This window comes from Centrocercus urophasianus, unplaced genomic scaffold (assembly GCF_019232065.1).
Source record: "Centrocercus urophasianus isolate 14NV4802_14NV808 unplaced genomic scaffold, USGS_Curo_1.0 seq_14, whole genome shotgun sequence".
Taxonomy (NCBI): domain Eukaryota; kingdom Metazoa; phylum Chordata; class Aves; order Galliformes; family Phasianidae; genus Centrocercus; species Centrocercus urophasianus.
The window spans coordinates 16,169,728-16,194,157 of record NW_024884586.1 but is presented as its reverse complement, the minus strand read 5'-3'; the positions used below and the strand labels follow the sequence as shown (position 1 = coordinate 16,194,157).

The window sequence follows — 24,430 nt, the reverse complement described above, 5'->3', positions numbered from 1 at the left end:
AAAAGGCTATTTAGAACAGAGAAATAAGCTATCTGATTCTCAGTATGATGAAAGATACATTAAGCAGCTACTGGAAGGTTTTAAAGTGTCATGCTTTGCACAAGGGGTTTTCTATTAGGGTAGAATGTAACTATATTTAATACACTGGAGGATATTTCAGCACTGCCCCTTAGCACAGGAAGTTACCTAATAAGGATACATAGTTTGCGGCAGCCTTACTGCACTTAGGGAAAGCTAGATTACCAACATTATCAGTGTTAACAACTGTGTTTAATATATGAGTAGTCATAAACACATTAAGCTTATCTACATAAATAATCAGCTTGATTATCTCTATGATGAATTAGAGCAAAACAATAGGCCAGAAAGCTCGGGGAGCAGCAGAAAGTCCAGAAGTTGAATAAACTTCCTAGGAAGAAGAGAATCTCCATAAATGGAAATGCTAGAAGTTAAAGAAAATGCTTGTTTACACTTTTATAGCTGTATGGAAACATTACCAGTGACATTCTTACTAAAATAAACAATGGACTTCCTCACTGTTGAGTATAACTGACATTTTGTCCTATATTTGTCACCACAGAATACTTCTGCTCCTAATGGAAGGTCTTTTGACCTAGATCCTTGGAGGAGATCTGGATTGGAGGATTGGAGAAAATCCTGCCTAACTGGAAGATTAAATTTTTGAAAACACTTAATAATCATATCAAGTTGAATTATTTTTCCTGCTAGCACCACCTCAGCCTTGTGCAGCTTTTTGAAGCAGTTCCTCCTATACCGCTACCCATTTAATCATCAAGCTTTTTCTAACCACAGTCTACCAAAGCAAAAGGATTTCATCTTGAAGCCACATCACAGAGAGGTCCCTTTACCTCAAACCTTGCCTGGTGCTCAGAAAGTAATTTTTCTCCCTACTGAAACCATATACATCACTCATCCTGAAGCCCTTTAATAGAAGTAGTTCTCTACATAGATTCTGATGCTGAGTTTGCTTCTAACAGTAAGATAAGATCTCTAAACAAGCAAATCCCTTCTATCATCCATATTCTTCCCAGAGCTGTATTTTCCATTGAACTTATTGTGTCTAGAGGTGATGTAGCTTTTCTTCCTTGCTATATTGGCATCCCCTCCTAGAACTGATGCAGTTTTTAGTGCCAAAAAAAGTGCTTTTGATAGTCCAGCTTTCATGAATGCTTGTATATAACTGTACGAAGACTTTTCCAGTGGGAAATGTCATAAAAATGTCATGAAAATATCACAATCTTAAGTAACTTCACAATATTGGCAAAAAATTTCACATGTAGAATGGACTAAATCCAAATCAGAATGAAGATAATCATCTTCTTTGAAAGAAAGAGGAATCATTTGGGTGTGTATTAATTCAAAAGATTCACTTTTCTTGGAACCATATTACAGCACACAATCATTTGAAATATTGAAAAGCATTTCATTTATCTTATTATTAGTAACTTTTAAACTGTCCATAAAGCAGAATTCAGCAAGGTAGAAAATATCCAATTCATAATTCAAGATCTGCTTACAACTCAGCTATATTTGATTTCTTACTGTGTATGACTTTGTTTTGACTTTAAGGCACATTCAAACAGATTAAAGATTTGATATTAGTGTTTAACTGTTTTCTTCATTTACAGGCAGCGGATTTTCAATTCACATTCCTACTCATTTATAATCTGGACACTTCTGTATGAATTCAAGGAATTAACATGGAAGAGTGCTTTAACACCATCTAATCTTGAAGTCTGTGTTCCAGATTCAGATTGCATTAGTAAGATGCAAGCACTTATGTTTAATATCCCCTCATAGAGTCCTGTCTTGAAACTAATGTCCAATATCTCATTTCCATGTACGTTCATCTGTCAGTTTCCCTGAGATGTTCCTTTCAAATCAGATATTTTAATAGTAAAAATTAAACTATAAAGATGAGTTGCAATATGATTCAACAGGCCTTACCTGTAGAGACAGAAAAAAACACATTTTAGAACTGCAGTTATAATAAGTCACTGATCTAGACCCACCACTGGTATTCTATCCCTGGGTCCATAGGGACCCTCTTCAGCTGTGGCAGAGATATCTTTGCTTTGGGAACTTTGATTTGGATATTTAGGTAATTGTTTAGGTTCTGTTTTGAGAGTGCAGCTGTATCTATGAATTTGTGATTTTGCACTTGCATCTTATTGGGTTTGTATCAATTATTCATCTCCCAGAAATCAAAAAAGAAAAGCACTATTCACAAATAACCAACTCTTTAGGTAGATTCTGGCTTACAGCTGGGGTTCCTGTTCTCTGCCACCACTTTCATAAGGACTTTGTGTTTGGAATTTTGTTTAAACAGAAAAACTGAAGCATGTAAAGCCAATACTCCGTGTACATCCTCCCAGGAGACATTTGGCTTTATAGGAGGTGGAGAATATGCGCAAGCCCCATGCTGCAGCTTTATGTGTATGTAACTAGGACAGGTCTGTACAATTTGTGTATAACAGACTCTGTAGCTTATTATCTGCAGTGACTTTTTTCTTACAGAAGTAGTAACTGCCTCCTTTTATTCCCCCTGATTCAACTACTGGTCTTTTAACTTGAATTTTTTTTTTCAATTTAATGCAAACAATTTTCTATACTTCCAGTTCAGTATTTAACTGTACTGAACTGTGTTTAACTCTTCTCCTTGCCAGAAGTATAATGTAAAAATAGGAATTGAACAAAGACTAGGGAGGTCCAGATTTGTGAAGAGTCTTCAAAGGACTTCAAAACTTTTTTTTTTTTTTTTTTAATGTGGTAATTCAGACAAATTTAGTGTAAAATGAAATTTTAAAAAAAAAAGCACATTTGATCAGTATTTTGATTCCCCCTTCTGCTGAAAGAAGAAGAAAAAATGGAAAATGAAAAAATTCATCTGAAGCTAGAAAGTCCAGAGAGAATAGGCTGCCACAGTTCAAACCACTGATGGATGAGAGTGTATGTAATGAAAGGAAAGTAAAGAAGCTTACAGGTGTCCTGCAAGAGGAAGTTGCACATCCTTGATAGAACCTGCTTGTTTATACTGGCATAGTGTCAACAATAGACAACATAGAGACAAGACCCAAATTATAGTGAGAGTAAGAATAACTGTGCTAGAAGAAGGAGGTTAAAGAAAAGCAAAAATTAAGAGGAATTTGTTTTGACCTTTTTGTTTTAGTGGAAGCATTGTAGCATTTTAAGGAATGTTACAGAAGTACATGCCAACAGGTATAGATACATTTCAGAAAATCAACCTGTCTTCCCATTTTAGGAGAAGAAACCTCCATAGATCACATCAAATTAACAGTGTGGAGAGTTTAAGTCTGCATAGGTAGGAAGATGTCATTTCAGAGCAAGACATGCATTATAGAAGTGCAGAGGGGCAGATGATCTGGATGCTAAATGCATGTGTATGGCTGAAGGGGAAAAAGGGAAAGAGGAACTTTGGGAATCTCACCACGTAGAACTGGATCAATTCACAATAATTCCCAGAAGGAGTTAAACATTTTCTGGGGTTAAAGTGAATCAGAATCTGCACACGGTGTGCTGGAAATTCCCTAAATTATTTCAGTGGTCATTAAGAAAAGGGAAATGGTTCTTTTCTGAGTAGGAGATGGTAGGAGACAGAGGAGTAGACACCAAAACAGAGCCACAGCTGAGTATTTATAACTCAGCTGACTGTCCCCAGATTGCAGGATTCCTGCCAGCTGAGAAGGGGACAGACTTTCCTAGTGCTATGTCTGTTGAGAAAGGTCTTGTTAGCAATGTCTGACTGCTAACACAATGGACTGAGATAGTTACAATTCAGTTGCAATATTATGCACGGTTATTTACAGCGTGAGCACATGCAAGTTACATTGCTTACAAAAAGCATTCTGCTGATTAATGGAGTTTCATCTTTTCCGCATTTAACTTATTCCCACTGCTATAACGCTTGGTTTACTCAAGTTTTTTGCCTCTTCAGTCACAGACCTCGCCTACATATAAAGCTTTAATCTTTTGTTTTAAATTTAATTCAAATACTGGATTGTGTATTTAAATTTAACATAGTTGATAGTTGCAGCATATTATTACTAATTTTGATGTTTTTGTTTAACTCACTAATACATATGTTAAATTTAGCTTAACTAGTACTATATTTAGATCTGTACTTTCCAGCCAAGATTTACTGACTTTTCAGCTCATGAAATACAGGCCTCTGCAAGTCCATGGAGCATTTCTGAAGGATCTGAGAAAAATAACAGATCAATGAGCTTAAATTTAAAATGCAGGTTCTGTGTATGTTTGTATCTACATTGGAACATTTGTGAGTTCTGCAAGTGAAAGAGCTTTTGAACTTTCTGACCTGGGGGAACTTACTGATTTTCTTTTCTTTGCAAAGCTTTTCTTTTGAGAACCATTTTCCACTAGCCAAGATATTGTCATCATCCTTCAATGTAGGATTTCTGCTTTCTTAAGAAGCATCTGTCCCAAGTTAGTACCCACATTTTTCTCCACAAGAACAATGACAAAATTTACTTTTGTCATTGTTTATTTTACTTCTGCAGCAGGCAGAAGTGAAGACCTCAAAAGTGCTGGTGCTGTGTATCTCATTTTCCCAACCCTGTAGTGTTTCCTCAGCCCTGCTCCTATTGTTTACTGTGGTTGCTTCTATCTTCTTTCCTAGTAGGCTCTCCTTGATCCTATGACTTGAAGCTTTTTAATTCCTTTTTTGTACAACTGTGATGTTTCTAGACTGTTTCTGGACTGTGCTCTACTGACCCATCCACACTGTCTCCAGTTTTAAGATGTCTGAGGTATTGTAGAAGGTTCTTTTACAAATGAGGATCTCAGTATTTCTTGTTGCTTCACAGCAGTACGTTCTCATCATTATATCACGTTGTAAGATCACTGCAGTTTACAGTCAACTAGAATAACTGCGTTACTGATCACCCTGCCACTGTTTAACCTTCCAGAGGCCACTGTTCCTATGTGCATTGGATAGAACTTTTTTACTACTTGTTTATGGGAATGCATTTCCACTTTTAGTCGATGCTAACAGTATATGTTTACTGCAAAATTCTGCTTTGCAATGAGTATTTAGGAATATGCAGATCTCTTTGAATGTTTTGGAATGAAAATGGTGAGGAGGGGTACAGAGTTTAAAGCAAATTTGGTCTGCAATTAAACAGAAACCCACAGCAGTGGCTGCTGGACTGAGCTCACCATGTAGTTTCCAAACAAGCTGACAGCAGTAGGAATCGTGGTTTATAAAAAGCTGCCAGCAGTGCTGAGCTGGTGAAGAGAAAGAGGAAGCTACAACGGGAAAGAGAAAAAAAAGCACAACCAAAGGCAACTTCACTTCTCTGCCTTTACTGTTTTTAAATAGATTTGGCTCTAAGTTGCTGTTGGTGGTGCTGTGCAGAACAACGATAACCTCACAAATTGAGAGACCAACAATATTTTTCCTTTTCTGAGCACCACCTGCAGTTGCCTCTCAGTTCTAAGGGACTTCTCTGTGTTTTTGTACATACATGTGAGAATTTGTGTGTGTCTGAATATTGCCAAACCCATTGCTCAACAGCATGCCAGTAAATAGAAGTTTACTAGAACAGCTTTTGCTGCTTTACTCCTCCTTTGCACAGTATGATGAGCTAGCTTCCTGAGCTTGTTTGCTGGTGATCTCTTCTACTTCGTGCTCTGGATTGCACTTAATTCCTCTTGTCCTCTGGAAAGTGAAATATTGTTTCTCATTTTCAAATGGTAGTATCAGCAAATTGAGGCAATATTGACCTAATCATCTTCTACTGGACGTTAGGACTATGAAAATGTGCTCTTGAAGAGTTTAACTGGGGATAGAGGCACAGATTGACTCCTTTCACTTCGGAAAAGAGGTCTAGCTGGCCAAATGCTCTCTGGCCAGAAGACAAGCCTCCTGTTAAGTTGTATGTTGGGCCCTATTACAAATGTTAAGCCAGGTGACAGAAGATACACCACACCAAAAGAGAAGTGCAACTGGATAGCCAAACTCAGGAAGCAGAGAGAAAAATAATGGGAGAGGCTGATCAGAAAAATTAGATGGATTATACACTCCTTTATGTTGTGTCACAGCTTTGGTTCTTTGTAGTTTAATTGAGATGGATTAACTTTTTGTAGGTCCAGTCAGAAGAATGTCAGAAAAAGAAAATATTGCGGAGGAGAAGACCTTTAGGATTCCACAGATTAGCTGCATTTTTTGTTACATTGTTTAGTTAGGTGCCATGAAATGGTCTAGGTATGCTTTCAAAGACACAAGGAAAATTTTTTCACTTGATGCCAAAGCAGTGCTGGAAAAATCCCTTATGCTTGACTGGAATATAAAATATAAATCAAGTAATCATTATCATTCTGTTTCTACAAAATTAAATGAAAATCATTTTCTGTGTGAGGTTCCAAATAAAGTCTTAGCCCATCTCAGATTTATTTTCAGAAATCTGTGTTCTTTATATTTTTTAGATAAAACTTACCTTTTGAAATTAGATATGTTAGCCTGTAGTCCTCATTGTGACTGTACAATATGTGTATTTGTAAATTTAATTTGTGTTTATTTTCTTACAGTGATCCACCTCCATTTTGGAAATCCAAAGATGAGTCAAAGGTAAGTCAAATTTTGTCAGATCTATGATAGCCTCTTTGTTTACCACCTTTTCATCAAAAAGTATTGTTATTATCATTTCAGAAAAGCAAATTTGTTTGAAAGCAAGCTCTTCCAGCAGATTCTCCTTATGGTGTGATCTTGCAGCAATAAACCCTCCTACAAGATTAACTATAATAGCTACTAACGTAAATGCCAATGCATTTGTAGTTTCTCAGGGTCTTTTTCCTGAGCTGTACTTCTACATGTTACAATTCTGAATGCACACCTTAGATATCATGGGGACCTTCAATCCTCAAAATAAAACTAAATACTTTATAGGTCCATTGTTGAGTTACCCAGGGCCCAGATTACAGCAGCATCTTCAAAATCCTTTGGACAAACTGGTGTAGTCATGTAGTAAGGAACTAAGAAAAAACTTAGCTCAACTAAGCTCAACTGTGATTCTAGCCATGCCACTGTCTACCACATACCTACTTCAGGCATCAGCTTAGAGATCTCTGCGCAATGATACATTACTCAGGATAGATGTGCTTTGTGACAGCTCATAGCATAGAAAGAATCACATCCTCTGGAGAACTGTCCTAGGACAGTTTTCTGACAAATCCTGTCAGCTAGCAGGGCTATCCTCTTGTTTTAGCACACTCTACAGAGGCTAAAATGTTTTCTTAGGCTACTGCATTTGCATTACCTAACTTTGTAACTTGACAGACAGATGGAGTGCCAGATTTGGGAAACATCTTCTAGAATCTGTAGTGAGGACTACATTGGTCATTTTTGTAGAATTGCTAATTTATCTTTGGGAATCCACTTAGAATCAATATCAACAACACATTTAAAGTGGTTTCAAAGCGACTGTAATTCTGCAGTTTTGATTCTTCAGTCTTTGTGTGCAAGTATCTCCAAGCCACTTTCTCCCTGCTATATGCTCTTTACCAACTAAGTTTTGGTCTTTTTATGGAAAAAAGTGGCTGTTAGGATGCAGTTCTACCTTTCTTTAATTTTCTTTCAGTTGTATAGGGATAAAGGGCACACTTTCTGCCCAACACCAACTACTAAACAAAAAACATTAGGCCTCTGACACATACACATGCACCACAGGCAGGATCTATAGCAGAGGTGAGGAATTGTCTTTCTTACAGCAGAGCCTCACCTTCTGTGGGTGCTGGTAAATCTCTGGTAAATTCAGAGAAGGCATATCCCTATATTTTGTGTATGTGTGTCAGGGGAGTAAGTTCACTGACATTGGACTTGATTGAAAATGAAAGGAGTTTCAGGAAAATATTTATTCAGTCATTTTTCCCTTTGTTAATTTCCCTTCGATTGCAAGTAAAACTATTCATAAAATAAATAGAAATAGCCTTTGCAACACTTTACAGCTGAATTTTGCTACTCCTTTTGTTCAGTAATATGAATTTGTTAATTCAAGGAAATTCTGTCACCACAGCTTTTCCTCTTTAACAGACTGAAGATATATCTAACTGATAGCTACAAACTTGCACTTGTATTCATGCACATGCAACTTGACCATCTGAAGCAAAAACTCTAACATTATGTGAACGAACAAGATTCTGGACTAACAGTGTCCAGAGTGGACTCTTTTGATGCCTATCTCTCTGAGAAACAGTAAGTTTCCAGGGTGTCCTACAGTGTAAGTGCGTGATATCCTTAGAAGTCCTACATCCCACACTTTGCTAGTACTGTCCACACTGGTGTTCATCAGTCTACATTTATCAAGCCTTGAAGATGAGATGAGGAGGATTGTTTTTAGTTAACTTATTCACTCTACTGAAGCTCCAAATGCGGACACAGTACAACATCTGTAACTATAATACAATTTTGAGGCCCCTTCTGTAAAAACCTGCTGTTATTTCACGTATGTTCATCCTGCTGATAATCAGTGGATAAACAACTTTCACAACAGAACTGCAACCCTCCTCCCCCACTCCTCCTACCAGACTGACAGTTGACTTGTTGGTTAGCCATGGACTCATAGCAGTCTTGGATAGCCAGTTTCCACATAGCATCCTAGCCTCTCTGCTCAATATGAACTCTGCCATTTGTGGAATGCAGTTCTAAAGAACAGGGCAGGCTTATCACATAGGTCTGTGAAGGCCTATTTCCTCATGAAGAAGTTTTTGAGCCAGTGCTGGACATGAATAACTACAACATAATGTGATTTGATCCCTCCAGTTCCAAAAAACACTATTATATTTTTTTTCAGAAGTTAGCATAATTCATTATGTCATCCAAAACTGGTGTGTGTTCTATTTTGCCACCCTCCATGTCTTTTAGCATTGGATTTCCTCCCCTGAGGACTGTCTCTCCATACTGCTTCCATAGTTTGTGAACACCTCAGATGAGGTTAAAAGGAATTGCCCTGCAAGAGCAATAGTAGCTAAAAAATGAGCATTGTGACAGGCATTTAATGATGTATGTGATTGAGAACTGTAGTAATTCTGGTTTTAAGCCAGGAAGGAAAAAATAAATGTCATCTAATAATTCAAAATTATTCACAGAAGAGTTTTGCTTAGTGGTATGGAATAGAAGACTTGGATTTGCCACTTCTTATTCTAGTGTTTTCTTTACAAAACCCTGTATAGATACTGCTAAACAAGCTTGGTGAGATTTTCAGAAAAGAATGGAGTTGGAGAAACCATCACATGAGAGTAGAGACACTGAGCCACAACAGGAAGATATCTAGAGGTTTGTCTTTATTTCTTGCATTCTCCAGCAGAGTGAATGTTTTTGTCATATGAGCTGGGAACTCAGGAACACAATACTTGAGCTCAAATAGCTTCAGATTAACCCCGTCAGTGAAAACAGGTGAAAGTGAAACAAATGCCGTGCAGAGAGAGGAACCCAAGCTCTTTCATATTCACTTCTCTGTGAAAGGACTCAGGGCAGGCCCCTGGCAAGAGTTCATAAAGCAAGAGGACATTAATCTCTATTAAATATTTGTGTAAAACACAGTTAAAGGTAACAGAGGAGCAGGCAAGAGCAGGAAAGAGGAAAGGTCCAGGAAGTGGAAAGTATTTTGGAATGTTTTAGACAGTGTAGTGTGTGGTCAAAGAAGATCTGTAATTAACTGCAAGGGTTTTAGCCCATAGGTAATGGAATATAAAAAGGCATTCTCTCTTAAGTCTATTAAAAGCATCCAGCGCGATATTAACATTTGGAAATCAGTTGAATTAAGCATATGATCACTTTGAGGCAGGAGATCTACAGCAAGTTCAAGGAGTAACAAAGATATTTGTTTGAAAAGAAGTCTCTGTTCCTCTCTGCTCTAGCCCCAAATGTCAGGACCATACATAGCTCCCTAGAAGGGGCCCACCAACCCTGCCTTCTGATGTTGCTCTTTTCAGAATTAAGAGAGGTTTTCTAGGCTTGCATTTTCTCACTGTCTCCTTTTCATTTGGTGTAATTATTGTTTCCACAAGGTAGACTTGGTCTGCTTTGGGGCATGGTGGTGAAGACAACAGCAGTGAATTGAGCTAGTAATTGTGAAACTGTCTGGAGCAGGCAGGGAAGCTTGAATCTGAACTGAAAAAGGTTAAAAAAACAGTTAGGTTAGTTTGTCAAAAAAGCCTGATGCTGTGACAGATGAGTTAAATCACAGAGGAAAGTCTACTGTTTAATTCAGTGAGCTTAGTGCATGGTAAAATGTACATCATCTTGTCTCTGCAAGATTTCTCAAGCATATGTTAAGCAAACAGGTGTTAGCGTCAAATTTCCAGACAATCTAGGGGCCAATGTGAGTCTGGATCTCAAAGTATAGTATGAATTTAAATGGTTTTTTTTTGTTTGTTTCTTTTGTTTTTTGTTTGTGTCTATTAAGCAGGTGCTTCAACTATTCATTTCAGTTTTAAGAGTGTTCTGTTCAGGGAAGCCTTCACAATGATCCTGCTTATATTGTAAACAGGTATGAAGAATGTCTGATATTGATATGAAAGTTTTAATAATACCAGTCGAGGAAAGTTGTAACAGGATAGATTTGTTCTGCATCCTTTATGTTACATCAGAGGATTTTTTTTTTTTTTTTTTTTTTTGTCAATTTATATTCCTTTCCTGTCTTTTACCAAAATAGGTTCTTCTATCAACAAACTGAATTTAGTGTATCCTTGAACCCTCCAATGGTTTGAATATTTTTTGACCAAATGTCTGTGTAAAGGTATTTCTCTGTTTCAGTAACAGCCTTCCTGTCCATCCACTTTTACTGGCTTGTGGTTGTTTTTCAAAGTCTTGTGATGCATCGTGATTCTCGTATTAAAAAAATTGTTATTGCAGAGAATGGACTGTATTTCAGTGAACAGAAAAAAATCTTTTCCAAAAGTTTTATGATTTTTGGACCGGTCTCATGACCCACTGTGGTCTGTCTCTTGACTTCTGACTATTTGGCGTTCTGAACATTCCCCAGACTCTTTGCAGTGCGTAAGTAGGTAGCCCAACACCACCAGAGGTAGAGTTCCAACTCTGGAAAGATTCGGGATTTTTCTGTAAGGATGGGATGGTGATTCATTCTGAGCTCTCACAAGACTATCATGCAGCTGCCCCTGTTTCAAAATCAGCAGCCGCGCCAGTTCGTCTCCATCAGCCTTGAGAAAACAGGAAACACAACGGTCACCACAGGAAGCGGTGCGCTCTTACACACACCCCAGAAAACTTAGCTGCTGAACCTATTGCAAAATGTTAACAGAACACTGTAGGGTACACAGAGAAAGACACGAGAAATCTGCTGACCTCTGGGTGCCTGCAATTCTAATCTTCAGTTTCTGAGGCCTGGAGATTAACTCAGTCAACAACATGTCCTGTGCTTTTCAATTACAGCAACTTAAATCCCCTTCAGTTGGACACTGTTATCAGAATGAATATTTCTGCTCAATTATTTTGTTTCATCCCAAAAACTTGTACAGAAGTGCAGTCAGAAGCTTCTTGTCTGTAGGACTGACAGACAAAGACAGAAAGATGGAGAGGACTATGTTTTATTCATCATGATTAACTGTGTACTCATTTCCTTGGTAACGTGGCAGAAATTGGTGTTTTTAGGGTGGAGATATGTATGTAGACCTTGTGATTCGGATGTTTTTCTTATTAAGTAAGATAACTTGTTTCTCACTCTCTTGCTTGCAAAGAGAAGACTGAACCATAACATTGCAGAGAATTATCCTATGTATGTTAAGGAGGAATTGCTCTGAGTTGGAAACACCACTCCTTGAGGGTGCTGTGGGACATGGACATGACAAAGAGTAGAACAGGGTATTCAACACAAGAAGCAGAAGAGATGAGAGGCACAGACCTGCAGTTTGAGGTTTTCTGTTGTGCTTGGGTACGACAAATGATCTTAGAAATTTCTTCTCCAAATTCAAAGAGGAGCAAATCCTCATTAAGTGCTGGTTGCTGGGCAAGTCAAATTTTAAGGAGTTTTCAAATTAAATAAATTTGTGAATTGAAAAAGCTGTGAAATAAGTGCAGTAATAGGTGGAAGGAGAGGATCAGAAATGGAAAGTAATGCTTGCTATTTCAACCAGATCTAGGTACTGTTTTTCTGCTAGATGTTTCATTTATCCAATAAATGGGGAGTTTGGGATTTGCTCCTGGAAAGAAATCATTTGCAAATTCTTGTTAAGTTCTCTGAACTATTTAGGTTGAGCAGTAGAGGCTGTTGAAAGCTGGATTTTTTGTTTGTTTTGTTTCAAAATTTATCAAAATTTGAAGAGAGAAAGTTTTTAACTTTTATTTGAAAGTAATATTTCATTCAATTCGTCTTGGAGGATATCCACTTTAGTAAGAAAATTGTGAAAATGATTTAGGGTAAAGATGAATTATCTAACCTTCCTGGTTTTTGTTTTGTTTTGTTTTGTTTGTTTTGTTTGTTTTAAAAATTCTTTTTAAAAAATCAGCCATTAACAGTCAAATCATTCCCACAGCTGTAACCAAACAGAAATTAGAAGTTCAGATTCCTGAAATCTGGTCTTCACAAGTATGGGAAAACAAGGAATATTAATAGCTATATTGCAAGAGTGATGAGAGTCCTACACAGAAAGTGAATAAATGGATGAAGACAGTGTCATCAGAACATTAGAAAAATTTGTAGGACGTTAGCTAGGATTTACTCAAGCATCAAAGTTACATGCAGTATCTTTAAGCAATCTTGCCTGGATGTGAATTGCCAACAGATAAGACAGGCAGCATGGATAAATGCTATGTACATCTCTTTGGCTGTTAGTGTAATGTCCTAAGTGTCTTCATTGTCTGCTTTGTTTCAACTGGTCTTATTCTATGGTAATGGAAATACAGTTCTACCAAAAATAAACTGAATATTTTACTGGCTACTGTTACTCTGGAGAATTTCAGTCCTGGTTTCTGTTCTCCATACTGCTTTAGTAAGGAATTCATGACTTTCAACCCAGCTTACTTTTGAAAATACTTAATCTGAGATGAAAACTTCATTTTGAAGTAACTCAGCATATATAGATCACTTCCATTTTGCACAGTCATTCAGCAGGCAGCTGTAACTCCCCTCATTACGTTAACTCTCTTAACAGTGCACACTGGAATTTTTCTAAAGCTTTTAATTACTTTAAAAAAAATATTCTGTGTTTTTTCTTGCAATAAAATACATTTTCATTCCATGTGTTCATATGGAATGCAACATGACTTGTTTCAATACTAGTACATCCAATTTCTCTTCATTTGGATATAACAGCTCTCCCTTCCTGCTGGATATTTTGAAAGTTCTAAAAATGTTAGTAAAATCATTAAGTTTACTGGACAGAGTACTGCTCTGCTCTTTTTTTCCTCATAACTAGGATATAGTTATTCTTTTCTCTTGGTGGCAAAACTAGGCAAAATGTGTGTCTTTTCCTGTCTAGTATTACTGGCCTTCTGTTTGTTTCCGGCATAATTTCCCAGTTCACACACTTGTTACAGATTTTCTGTGGAGGTCTTAATTCAGTATTTTTATGTGGACAAATTACCATATCCTTTAACTCCAAGACATGTCTGACTACACTGCATCTATACAGAAAAGTAACTAGCTCTCATAAGACCTGGATTCTGAATCAAACTCTGTACCTGTGGGAATGTTGTGCATATATGTAGGTTGCTCCAAAAGTAATGCCTTCTAGTAATGTCCATGGAAACTGCAACAAAGAGTATAGTAACACTGTTTGCTAGAGCAAATTCTCAGCTACAAAACACTGTTTTTCAACATGGTCACTGCTGTTAGTGATGCATTTTTACCAGCAATGAACAAGAGTCTACATGTTGCACTGGTAAAGGTCTGCATGGCCATTTGGAACATGGCTTGTCTTTCACATTGCTGTTGCCACTGCTGAAACACACCACCAGCGGCCTCACTGGGATAACATCCACTGTTTGATTCCCATAAATGTTCAACAACCGTCAGTGAATGTCAGTGGGTGCAATTTTTTCTGCATGGAGAAATTCAGTGACATACCTTTCTTCAGACACACTTCTGTGGCAGACAGCATTTTGTCAGGCTATCCCTCTGCTATCATTGTCACACAGCAACAGAATGTAATGGAGTATTGGTGGGAAGGTTCAACCTCTACTGCCATACCACCAACATCCGCCTCAGATGTTGTGGGCCAACATAATAAAATAGGAGGCATTACTTTCAGAGCAGCTCTCATATTTAAAACTGGCCTTCTGGGACTCTTATTACGCCCATGTAAATGTGAAAAATAACCTGTCCTGAGCACAGAGGAGATCCTTAAAATATCTGTTCATGTGACATTCCATCCCAGAAACCAAAGGTTCAGAAATAAATCATTCCACCTCTTTTTTCTCAGTTATTTTACTCAGCTTTGACTACAACTCACAGCCTGCTTCCAGATGTTTTCCAGAGGTCTGATATTCATCCTCACCTCTTTCTAACTTAGCATTTATGGAGACTGCTTTTCTGCTTTTAGCCTATTCAACGTTAGTATTAATAACTTTGGCACTTCTTAAGAACTTCATAAGTTCTGAAAGGAAAACATCACAAATTGCCATTCACTTATTACTTAAATATTCAAAGCTAGTGTAGATGAACAGGGAAACCATGGATTTAAGTCCTCATATATTTCACGTGCTTGTTAGATCTGATCATGCTTTCTGAAAATTGTACTTTATTAGTGGTCTAGTATGCAGTATGAAAAAGATGTAAAGTGTGAGGCAAGAAATAGAAGGGAAAGGGTATATTTTATGCAAATGTACTCAGAAGGTTTTCAGGACTGGTGACTTCTAAGTGCTTAGGAAGCTGTGAGACTGCTGTAGTGAGAAAGCCTTTGGGGGCCTCTCACTGGAGAAAGCATTTACTTAACACAACAATTCACAACTCAAGTAGTTAGAAAATTGCCCTTAAAGCTAGAAGAATTTCCACCTGTGAATGAAGGCATAAGTTGTGTTACTATGGGTGCAAACTTGAAAATGGAAAACAGTCTTTATTATGTGAATATAATCAGTATTCTTTAAGACCCAAATGTGCTCTAAAACAGGCTAAGTTAGTTACATTTGATTACACTTCATTCAATTTTTTTCTTACTATTTCTTTAGGGTGAATTTTGTCAATGTGACAAGCTACTATGATCTCTCCTGCCTATGACTCTGCCAGTGCAGTCACTGAGCTTGCTCCTCTACTTTTCTTTACACTCTTGCTATGAAGACTACAAAGGCCTCAGCTAAGGATCAGAAATGCATAGCAACAGTAAGCATCATTTCTCTAGTAGCCATTCCATATCACACATTTCTTACTTTAATCTCTTTTTTCCCCCTTTGTCTTTCTTCGTCTGTTTTTTAAATTATTCTGCAGCTTCTGTATCTTAATTTAAGTAGCAAGGTAATCACTGTGGTTGTTTTGTATCTATGCTTTGCTTCCAATAGTCAATAACTTCTTTCTAGTACCTTGTAACCTAACTTTCCCAGGCTGCAACTACTCAGAACTTGTTTTGTGAAATATGGCTCAGGTTTATTTGCTTATTGTGTTGGCTGGCACTGTTAATTCATGGACCAAGAAAAACAAACAAACAAATCTTATTTTTTTTAGAGCAATGGAGAAAGGGAAGAAGGAAATGAGGATTGGAAGTTCAAAATACAGTTTAATCACTTTCATACTAGCATATTTTAGTCTATCAATTTTTCAGTTCAACTTTAGGCCAAAATATTAATTGAAACTTAATTTTGTTTCGTTAAAAAAAAAAAAGAGAGAGAAGAAAAGAAACAAAGAATCCCATGAGATATGCAAGGATGGTTATATCTGTGATAACTTCAGTAGTAGGACTTGATAGGAAATTTAAATGTTTACCTTTTTTCATGGCTTTTACAATGTGTAAGGAAAGCAAATTGTTCACCTCTTAGACCTTTAATTTTCATACATCCTGAGCTCTCTTGGTTTCAAATGCGATCAGTTGGACATTAAGGCTACTAAGTATTCTACCAATAAATAATCTACTCCTCTGCATGTGATACATAAAGTATTTTATAGGATTATCAGTACTTTCAAAGCTAAACCAGTGCATAAAAATACTTCCAGCTTTTCATGATGTAATCAGAACACAAAAGAAAAAAACAAACATTGCTTTATTTATTGCTCAGAGCAAATGCTTTTGTTTTGCCTTAACAAAACCAGTATCTACAATATGCTAATTGTATCTTTTGAATGACAGAGAGTTTCTACATGCCAACTCCATTTGGGTTCCTTCAATTTTTCTTAGAGGGGTTAATTTCCTTATGTCGCATTTATGGACATAAGTTATGGACAGAGCTGAACTCGGAGAATAAACAGATTTTTGTTTCCCTTTGTGAAATTGTTAGGAGTTTTAGCCTTTTTTAAAATTATGGGTTTTTTCCCACGTTTCAATTGTGCAGTTGTTTACACTACTTTCTGCCTTTGAGGAGACAGCTTGAGTCTGAATCAGATGACAGAATGACTGGACAATGTTTGTTCTGCTCTGGATGTTGCTAAGGGAGAGGCTGCAGCTGCTGTAAACCTGAGTGTTAAACCCACACTTGATTCTTTTGTAGCCTCTGGAGCATAAAAAAGCCTTTCTTACTGTGTAAAACTTCAGATAATCTTCCTCAAGGTGAGCTAAGGACTCCTTTGAGGAGATCAACACAGATATATAAATATTTTTTATTTTCAGTGCTTCCTGTTCTGTGTATTTGAAATATTATTGTCTGCTGAAGAACTGGAGTTTGATTTTTGGTGCAACATTCTTCAGAACCATTAGTCACAGCCTCTAGCCTTCAAAACCATCAGTCTCAGTCTCTGTGACTATGCACAATAAAGATGGGTTTCATTTATAATTTACATTTCCTACAAAGAAAAGCAATTAGAATTATAGAAGGCTTGTGTGGAAGAGAAAGGAAAAAGATAAAATAATCAGGCCATTTCTACCCTGCATTTGTTTCAATTGGTGACAAGCTTGCCTATGTCTCTCCCCCACCTATGCAAACACCGAGCTTTGTTTCTGTAGGTTGCAAGTGGTATGATTTTGCATTTCTGCCTGCCTACTGGTTTGGGTGAAGTAAAGCAGTGGGGCTTTGCAGAGAAGGACAGCTGGGTGAACTGCTTCCTGCTGTCTGAATCTTTCTTTCTCTTTCAAAGTGAGTTGCAGTAGTCCTTGTGGGAAGGAAGGAGAAGATGGTGGTTTTGCACAAACATTCTCAGTGACTGTTCTTTTCTTTTTTTTTTGTGGCAATCTTGGAATTTCCCAGCAGGCTTTTCTTTCTTACAGCTCCTCTAATATATTCCTTCTTCAGTTTCCTTGCTAAGTCTCTGAGTAACCAAACTTGGTCACTCTCTTTAGGAAACATAATGGAAAACTAACCTTTGAGCCATCCTTTGGAATGCCAGGGCAGCAATAACTCCAAAAAGAAGTGGAGGTAGGGCTGCTTCTTGCCTCTGGTGGGTGGATTTTATCAGAATAGGTAGTGCTGATCTGTATCGCTCAGCCACACCAAGGTTATACAGAGAGCAGCAAAACCCCGGGAGCATAACAGCAGGTCTGCTTTTAACCTCAACTTTTATCTCTCACAGCCAGCTTCCTTCCCACACCACAAGCACCACGTGTTATTTTACACTGAGGCAACACTCAGCAACTGAGGTCTGTTTGTCCATGGAATGGAAAGGGAAAAGTCAGATGACAGGAACACCAAATGTGTGGGCAACATGAGGACTAACAATTATGGAGCAATGTGCCTACAAACCAGCACTTAACTGCTACGTGTGGCCTTCTCTGAGCTTTGGGATGGTGGGTTTGGGCTTTTCATCAGTCCCCTCTTTTTGTCTCATTTAGGTGATGAGAAGTGAATATGACTGAGAACTACTGAATGAAATGAGAGAATTCTGAAGAAATCAGGGGGTGTTAGCACCTGGTTCAGTCTGCCAGAGGGTACTCATGGCTAAAACCAGTGCCACCCTATGCCCCAGGAGGATATATTTGCAGTACCTGGAGAGTGGTAGCAGCTCTCTCACTAAAAGGTCACTCCCCTCCTTATCTGAAATTTGCTTAACCCTGCAGATATGTAGGGAAACTGATTATACACTTTTATGCACTTCCTGAAAATCATCTCTATAAGGGGAAGAGTGGTGCTTACTGCAGTTCATGAAGAGTAAGGCCTTCTAAAGCCTTTGGCAGGAGATAAGTCCTTGATCCTTGATGTGCCTGGAAAATAAAGAGGAAACAAGGGAAGACCTAAAGCCCAAGGCCATACGTCTGCCTGAGTGAGAATGCATTGGTGTTTGCTTTGAATTACTTGTAGACATGGCAGATGCTTACTTTTCAAGTGTTTCACACTCAGTGTGCTACAGAAATCAAAGCAGTGTTTCTCACTCTTCATCTCTCTGATCTGCAACATAAAATGATGAACTGTTTAAAAACATGATATGCAGTAGGCAAAAAAAACAAAACAAAACAAAACAAAAAAAAAGCCAACAATACTGAGACAGCTGCACAGACCAACAGCTGTGACACACACAGGAAATTTGGATGGAAAGAACCATTAGTGCATTGAGACCATCTCCTCTCTTGTTAGCCGGGCCAGCCCCCTTCTAGCAGACTTTGCAAAAGCAGCTAGTTCATGTCAGATATTATATAAGTGTCTCTCAGATTTTGTGCCTCTTTAGTAGACTCTCAAGGAAAAAGCCTTTTCAGAGTTCAGTTTCTGCCTCACCTTTTCTTGTGTCCCGTGTGCAACAGACACAGGCCTATTATCTGTATTTAAGAAACTATTCAGACTACTATTTTGTGCTGTACTATCCAAATAATGATGTTCTTTTGTTGTTCTACAGCAGATTCAATTGCATGACAAAGCCCATAGTAGGATAGGTACATGATGACTGAGGACAGCTATTTTGCAACCAATCTGTTGAATGATTGATGTGTGTCTTGAATGTTAGAGAAAATAAATAGCTGGCAAGACTGTACGTGCCTTTTGGTCAGAGAACTCATCTCCCATTAAGCCTCAAATATTATAGATTTATTTTGCACGCCATATGCTTATCCTTTCAGCTCCTTAGGAACAGATGTATTACACAGATGATAAACACAAGCTCAAATTTTAGAGATTGCATGGCAAGACTGCACTGTGGTCATCCTGATTTCCCACTGATAAGCTGACCAATTTCAAATAATTTCCAGTGATAACATCCAAAATAAATGTTCCATGTGTAGTTGCAGTTGTAGTTGTGTAGTATATCTCATGGCCACGCAATGTCCAAAATTATTAATTTAATCTATCCAAAATTAAAAACATTCATGTTATTACAAACTATTAAAGATACTTGATGGAATGCGGGTTTCTTGGTTGTTTGTTTTTATAGGACTTTTTTTTTTTTTTCAAAGAGCATTAGCTGGAAAACTCTTTTTGCACGGACAGAATAAAAGATCTGAAGTATTGTCTGGCTCTTAAGCACAGTCTGTCATCTTCCACATCTTGCCAAACGCAGAAAACCATGTGTTTTCTGTCAGAGTCCCACAGCAAACCATGTGGAAAACAAGAGGCTATAAATAACTCCTCAACATGAAAGGTGACTAATCTGCTGCTTCCAATAATATCACCCCCCGATCTCCAAAATCCCCAAATTTTCTTTACCTTTACCTACCTTTGTGCTGAAGCGACACTGTGGCACTCTTCTCTTTAGAGATCTCATGCTACTTTTTCCTCTTTCAATCCTCAAATACTAATTGAATTAATTAACATGTCTATTGTCTTTGTGGAAATGTAGATTTCATAAAAAAGAACGTAATGGTAAATGCTAGCTTTGGAGAGTGTGATCCAGTACTGGAGGTCTTCTTTGTAATCCAAGGTACTGGTTTAATTTACTAGTTCCTCAGCTGATTAACTGATTATTTGCATTCCCTATGCCTTTATTTCCCCTGTCAGACTGGGGTAGGGATGGGGAAATGCATATTCAATGCCTTGTTTGAAATAATATAATGCATCTAAAAAAGAGTAAAATGTTATCCGTTGATAAAAAATACGATATAAGCACTAAATGCTACCACCACAAAGCAAAGAGTCAGCTACAACTGTGTTACAGAGCTTCAAATCCATACAGGTCTGGAAAAATAAGCAGGGAAGGATTTCCTCCAGCTGTCTCTCTGTCACTCAGCGTCTATCAGCTAGGGGACATGAATCACCCACTCCCTGAATCTGCCCAACGTTCAATGGAAATATGGCGCAAAACCACTGTTGTCTTTACTAAGCATATGCTAAAGATTTTAAAAGTGTGGTTTTAACTAAACTTGTAGTGATGAATAAGTATTTTAATTTTGTGCTGTATTTTAGTGTGCTATGAGCCAAATAATGACAAACTGAACAAGACAGATGACTTCATTTGTTGTTCAAAAATAAATTTTTCACATTACCTAAGTCACATGATTAATGGAAGTCACTTGCTGTATTTTTAAAAGTTATCTTCTTTTTCTCAACAGTAATTTTTTCAATAATTTCTATTATTCCACTGTCACATTTGATTTCAAGTTAAGTTAAAATCTCCCCTGGCATAGGCATCACTTCATCCTAAAGTTGTGCTCACCTACAGCCAAAATAACAATAGCAACAGTAACAATTTTGTAATGTGCTGAAACTCAATGTCGTGTCAAAAACAGCATTTCATAATTTTGGAGTTGTTTGTTATTTTGAATTTATTATGTATTTTGATAACCCCCAGGGTGAGTCATAGTAGGGAAGGCTGTCAGTTGATGAAGAACTGAAATCTTTATGCTATTCCACATTTTCTTTTTGACTGTGGCTTTGTCTGTTTTGTTGGCAAGTTGTAAAATTAGAATTTGGAGAGAATAGCAGAACAGTATTCCACTGCAAGAAAGATGTTTTCATCTGTGATTTTTCCTAGATTTTTCTAACTGATGTCACAGTTTTAAATTGAATTTGTGTAAAAGATCTATAGGTGTTTTTCTTGATAAATTCATTTAAAAACTCAACATTGGGAAATCTTCCCTTCATATCTAGCAATTCTATAGGGAGTCTATGCATTAGTTTACAGTAGGGAAGTTATACCTCAATGGTTCATGAAAATAGGAGTCCATAATGCACATATTTCCATATAAAAACATTAAATGTTTATGACTGATACAGAGAAAATGCTGATAATACTGAAGCTATTGGCTAGCTTAATCTCTTCCTTTTCTTGCGTTTTTTCAGGCCTCTCAGACTTCCTCCCTGACATAGCTTATCCTCGCTGTGTCATCTGAAATCCAGGAGTCCTCTGTATTCACAATATTTCATTCCTTTGCAGTTCCTTGTCTCTGGCCATCAGTGTCTCCCTGCCTCTAAGCTTGCCCCCCCCCCCCCCCGCCTCTTTTTCTTCTCACCTGTGTTCTCCTGTTTTTCCATGTTGTCAAATGCTTTCCAAACCCTAGCCCATGCCTCCTTTTCCATGTACCCGCTCAAAATTGGTTTGTGGGGAGTCCGGTTACAGCACTGGAAAGCCTAAGCATAGTTCAGCTCCATATACAGGCTTGGGAATAAAGCCTGTTGTAACCAAGCACCCTAACAAAACATTTTTGCAGTGCAAATAAGTCCTCTGTGTGGGAGGCCAACTTTTTGAATGCGCAGTGTATCATTTTAAAATTCCCTTGGGGCTCTAACCTTGTAGACAGATGTCTTAGACACTGGTAATGTGTCTAAGTGACTTTTCACGGTGATCTGTCGAGACAGCATCTGCTCAGCTGTCTTTTAGCAGACGAGTACAGGACAGCATCAAATCTGTATTTGATGTATTTCATCCTAGCCTGAATGTGGAGAACTCAGCCTGCTTCACCTGAAGCACCTCTAAAGGAAGAGCTAGGACAAAAATAAGTGACTTCATTTTGACCCAAGCAGGTAACAGTGAAAGGGAGTGGCCTTGTTTCTTCAGCATGAATAACATTTTTGTGACTTCCATATCACAATTCAGCAGCTCTGGTGTCAAATTACAGTAACAAAAGAAATGAGAGATGCTATGTGTGGGAAGAAGTGTTGACAAAAGCATCTTGTACAACTTCCTCTGGGCTCCTCAGCTGTGTTATCAGAGGTGGGCAGCTGTGTAGAACAAGCCCAGCTTTAGGGGAGCAAAGCCCAAGATTGCTGAGAACCAGCCTGTGGCAATGGCAAGAAATTGATTGATAAGCTTTCAAACTCAAGATCTATGATCCTTGCTGGGCTGCTGGCTCTGCCAGCCAGCAGATTAATTTGCTTAGTCTAAGTAAAAGCCTGGGCTGGAAAAACTGCACTGTGCGCTGTTTAGAGCATCCCCCATTTCTGATGGTGCAAAATGTGTTAAGCTTAAAAATACAAGATAGAACTAAAAACGTAAAGTTCATTAAAGCATTTTTAGATCCTTATAATATTAACTTTGGTTTCTTGCTTTGTATTCCAGCTTTTCAATTACGTCACTTCCGTGTTTTCAGATTCTTCAAGCTGCCCTACCATGATGATAGAAAGCTTCTGAAGGAAAAAGATACTGAAATTCCACAGGAATTCATTATGCCAGAAGGTATGGCTTCTCAGAACACAGAACAAAAGATAAAGTATGAAGTGCTTAGCATGAAGTTCTGGAGGAAATAAAAAGGTCTAGCAGGACTGTATCTCACAATTTTTCTCAGCTATATTTTCTCTATCACTGTGATACTATCCATATTAACATCAGCTTTATAGATCTCATCTTTGAGATGTGATGCCTGACTCCCTATTGTTTCCTCCTAAGACTTAGTTTGACTCCATCCCTACAAAGCCTTTCTTGCCTCTATGCTGCTTGGTTCTTTCTTCTAATCATTTGTCATGAGGTCTCTGCTAAATGTACTTCTGTGTGCAACTCATCACTGACCCATAGCCACAGGAAAACATTTCTCTGCACTGGATCGCTGATATGATGAGTATTGCATGTAAATTGCTCTGTTTGATAAAAACTTTAAGCTTCTCAGATGACTGTGAAATAGTGAATGCCAGCTGAGCTTCAGTGTAATTGTCAGTGCATGTAATTCAGTGTAATGTTTCCCTCCTCCGTAATAGTGTCTGCCAGTGGCACTCCCACTATTGTTCTAGTCCTGGCTCCTTTGCCAGCTAGAGGAGGGAAAAAAGGGCTTCCCCCACCTACTTTTAAGTACCTCAGATGACCTTTGATATCAGTGGCACCTGCTTTAATGCCAGCTTCATACAGCCTCTGTCACTGTAGACAAACAAAAATGGAAAAACCCTCATCTTAAAGTATTCTTTCACCTTAGAGAATCTGTAATGCAGCGTGTCAAATTCAAACATAGCAGGAGATGTTCTCCTTGGTCTTGTTAGAGAATTGTTTGTACCTGCCTACTGTGAAGTTTTGTATTCTATCCAAAGGGAGATTGCATGACTTCACCAAGAATCTGGGATAAGACTGACTTCAAAACTACACAGTTGTGGTCCTTATAAAAAGAGTGGAAAAGAATGCCTGGATCTAGAATTTGAGCAATAATGGATCCTCCTGTATTTAAGAAGACAGACAATTTAATTCCAGCTCTTCTGGCTTTGTAGCGGGTGTTGTCCAGAATCACACCGTTACTGCTTTGGGGATCCCTCTGCACTCCATGCACCTTTTCATTATGCGGCCTTGAAATTTAACACCTTTTCCATGTCACATCTTAGAATGTAAACACAAATCTTACAGCCCTGACAAGCGATTGCTGGGCCACTTAAAGGATATGTACCACTGTGTAGTTTGGAGCTGACAGCACAGGTCTCACTACTGCAGTAGCTGAGAGTGTGAATCTTGGCACTAGAATTCAGAATATGAATCTCACTGTGGAAGGATGCAGACCTCACACTATGAGGAGAAAAAAGGCGTGAGTCTTGGTATTTATGTCTGCAACACTAATACTGAAACATCCACATTGAGCTACAGTCTCTTGAGCTGTATCCTGTATACATGAAGAATGTGTTAGATTGAAAAAATCATGGTACAGTGATTTTCATTTCTGAACACTGAGGGACATCAGAAAAATATCCTTCATTTTTAGAACACAGCATTAATTACTTTTAGATATAACATAAAGAGTGTGTATCACACACATACTGATACACTAGACTGTGGCCTCATTATTTAAGTCTGAAGCCTTAGCAAGGAACAAACCCATGCCGGTCTTCTACTTAAGTCTACCTTCTGCTAGATCTTCTAGAGCTTTGTTCGTTGCCATATACACAGTTTCCCTTCCTTTTCTTGCTTACATTTGTTAAGACTACATAGGGCACCTTTTCAGGAGGACTGTCAATGAACTTGTGTAAATTCTTTTTATCTGCTTCATTTAAGTAATCAGGCTCTGGCTA

General features: G+C 38.0%; 1 long non-coding RNA gene across 1 annotated transcript; it reads left to right on the top strand.

The window, feature by feature from the left end:
• The first annotated feature begins 1,655 nt into the window (after positions 1-1,655).
• On the top strand, positions 1,656-22,598 carry LOC122158285. The gene is made up of 3 exons (XR_006168186.1): positions 1,656-1,783; positions 6,589-6,628; positions 22,512-22,598. It is a non-coding gene; the product is annotated as an uncharacterized LOC122158285 (long non-coding RNA).
• Positions 22,599-24,430: the final 1,832 nt, after the last annotated feature.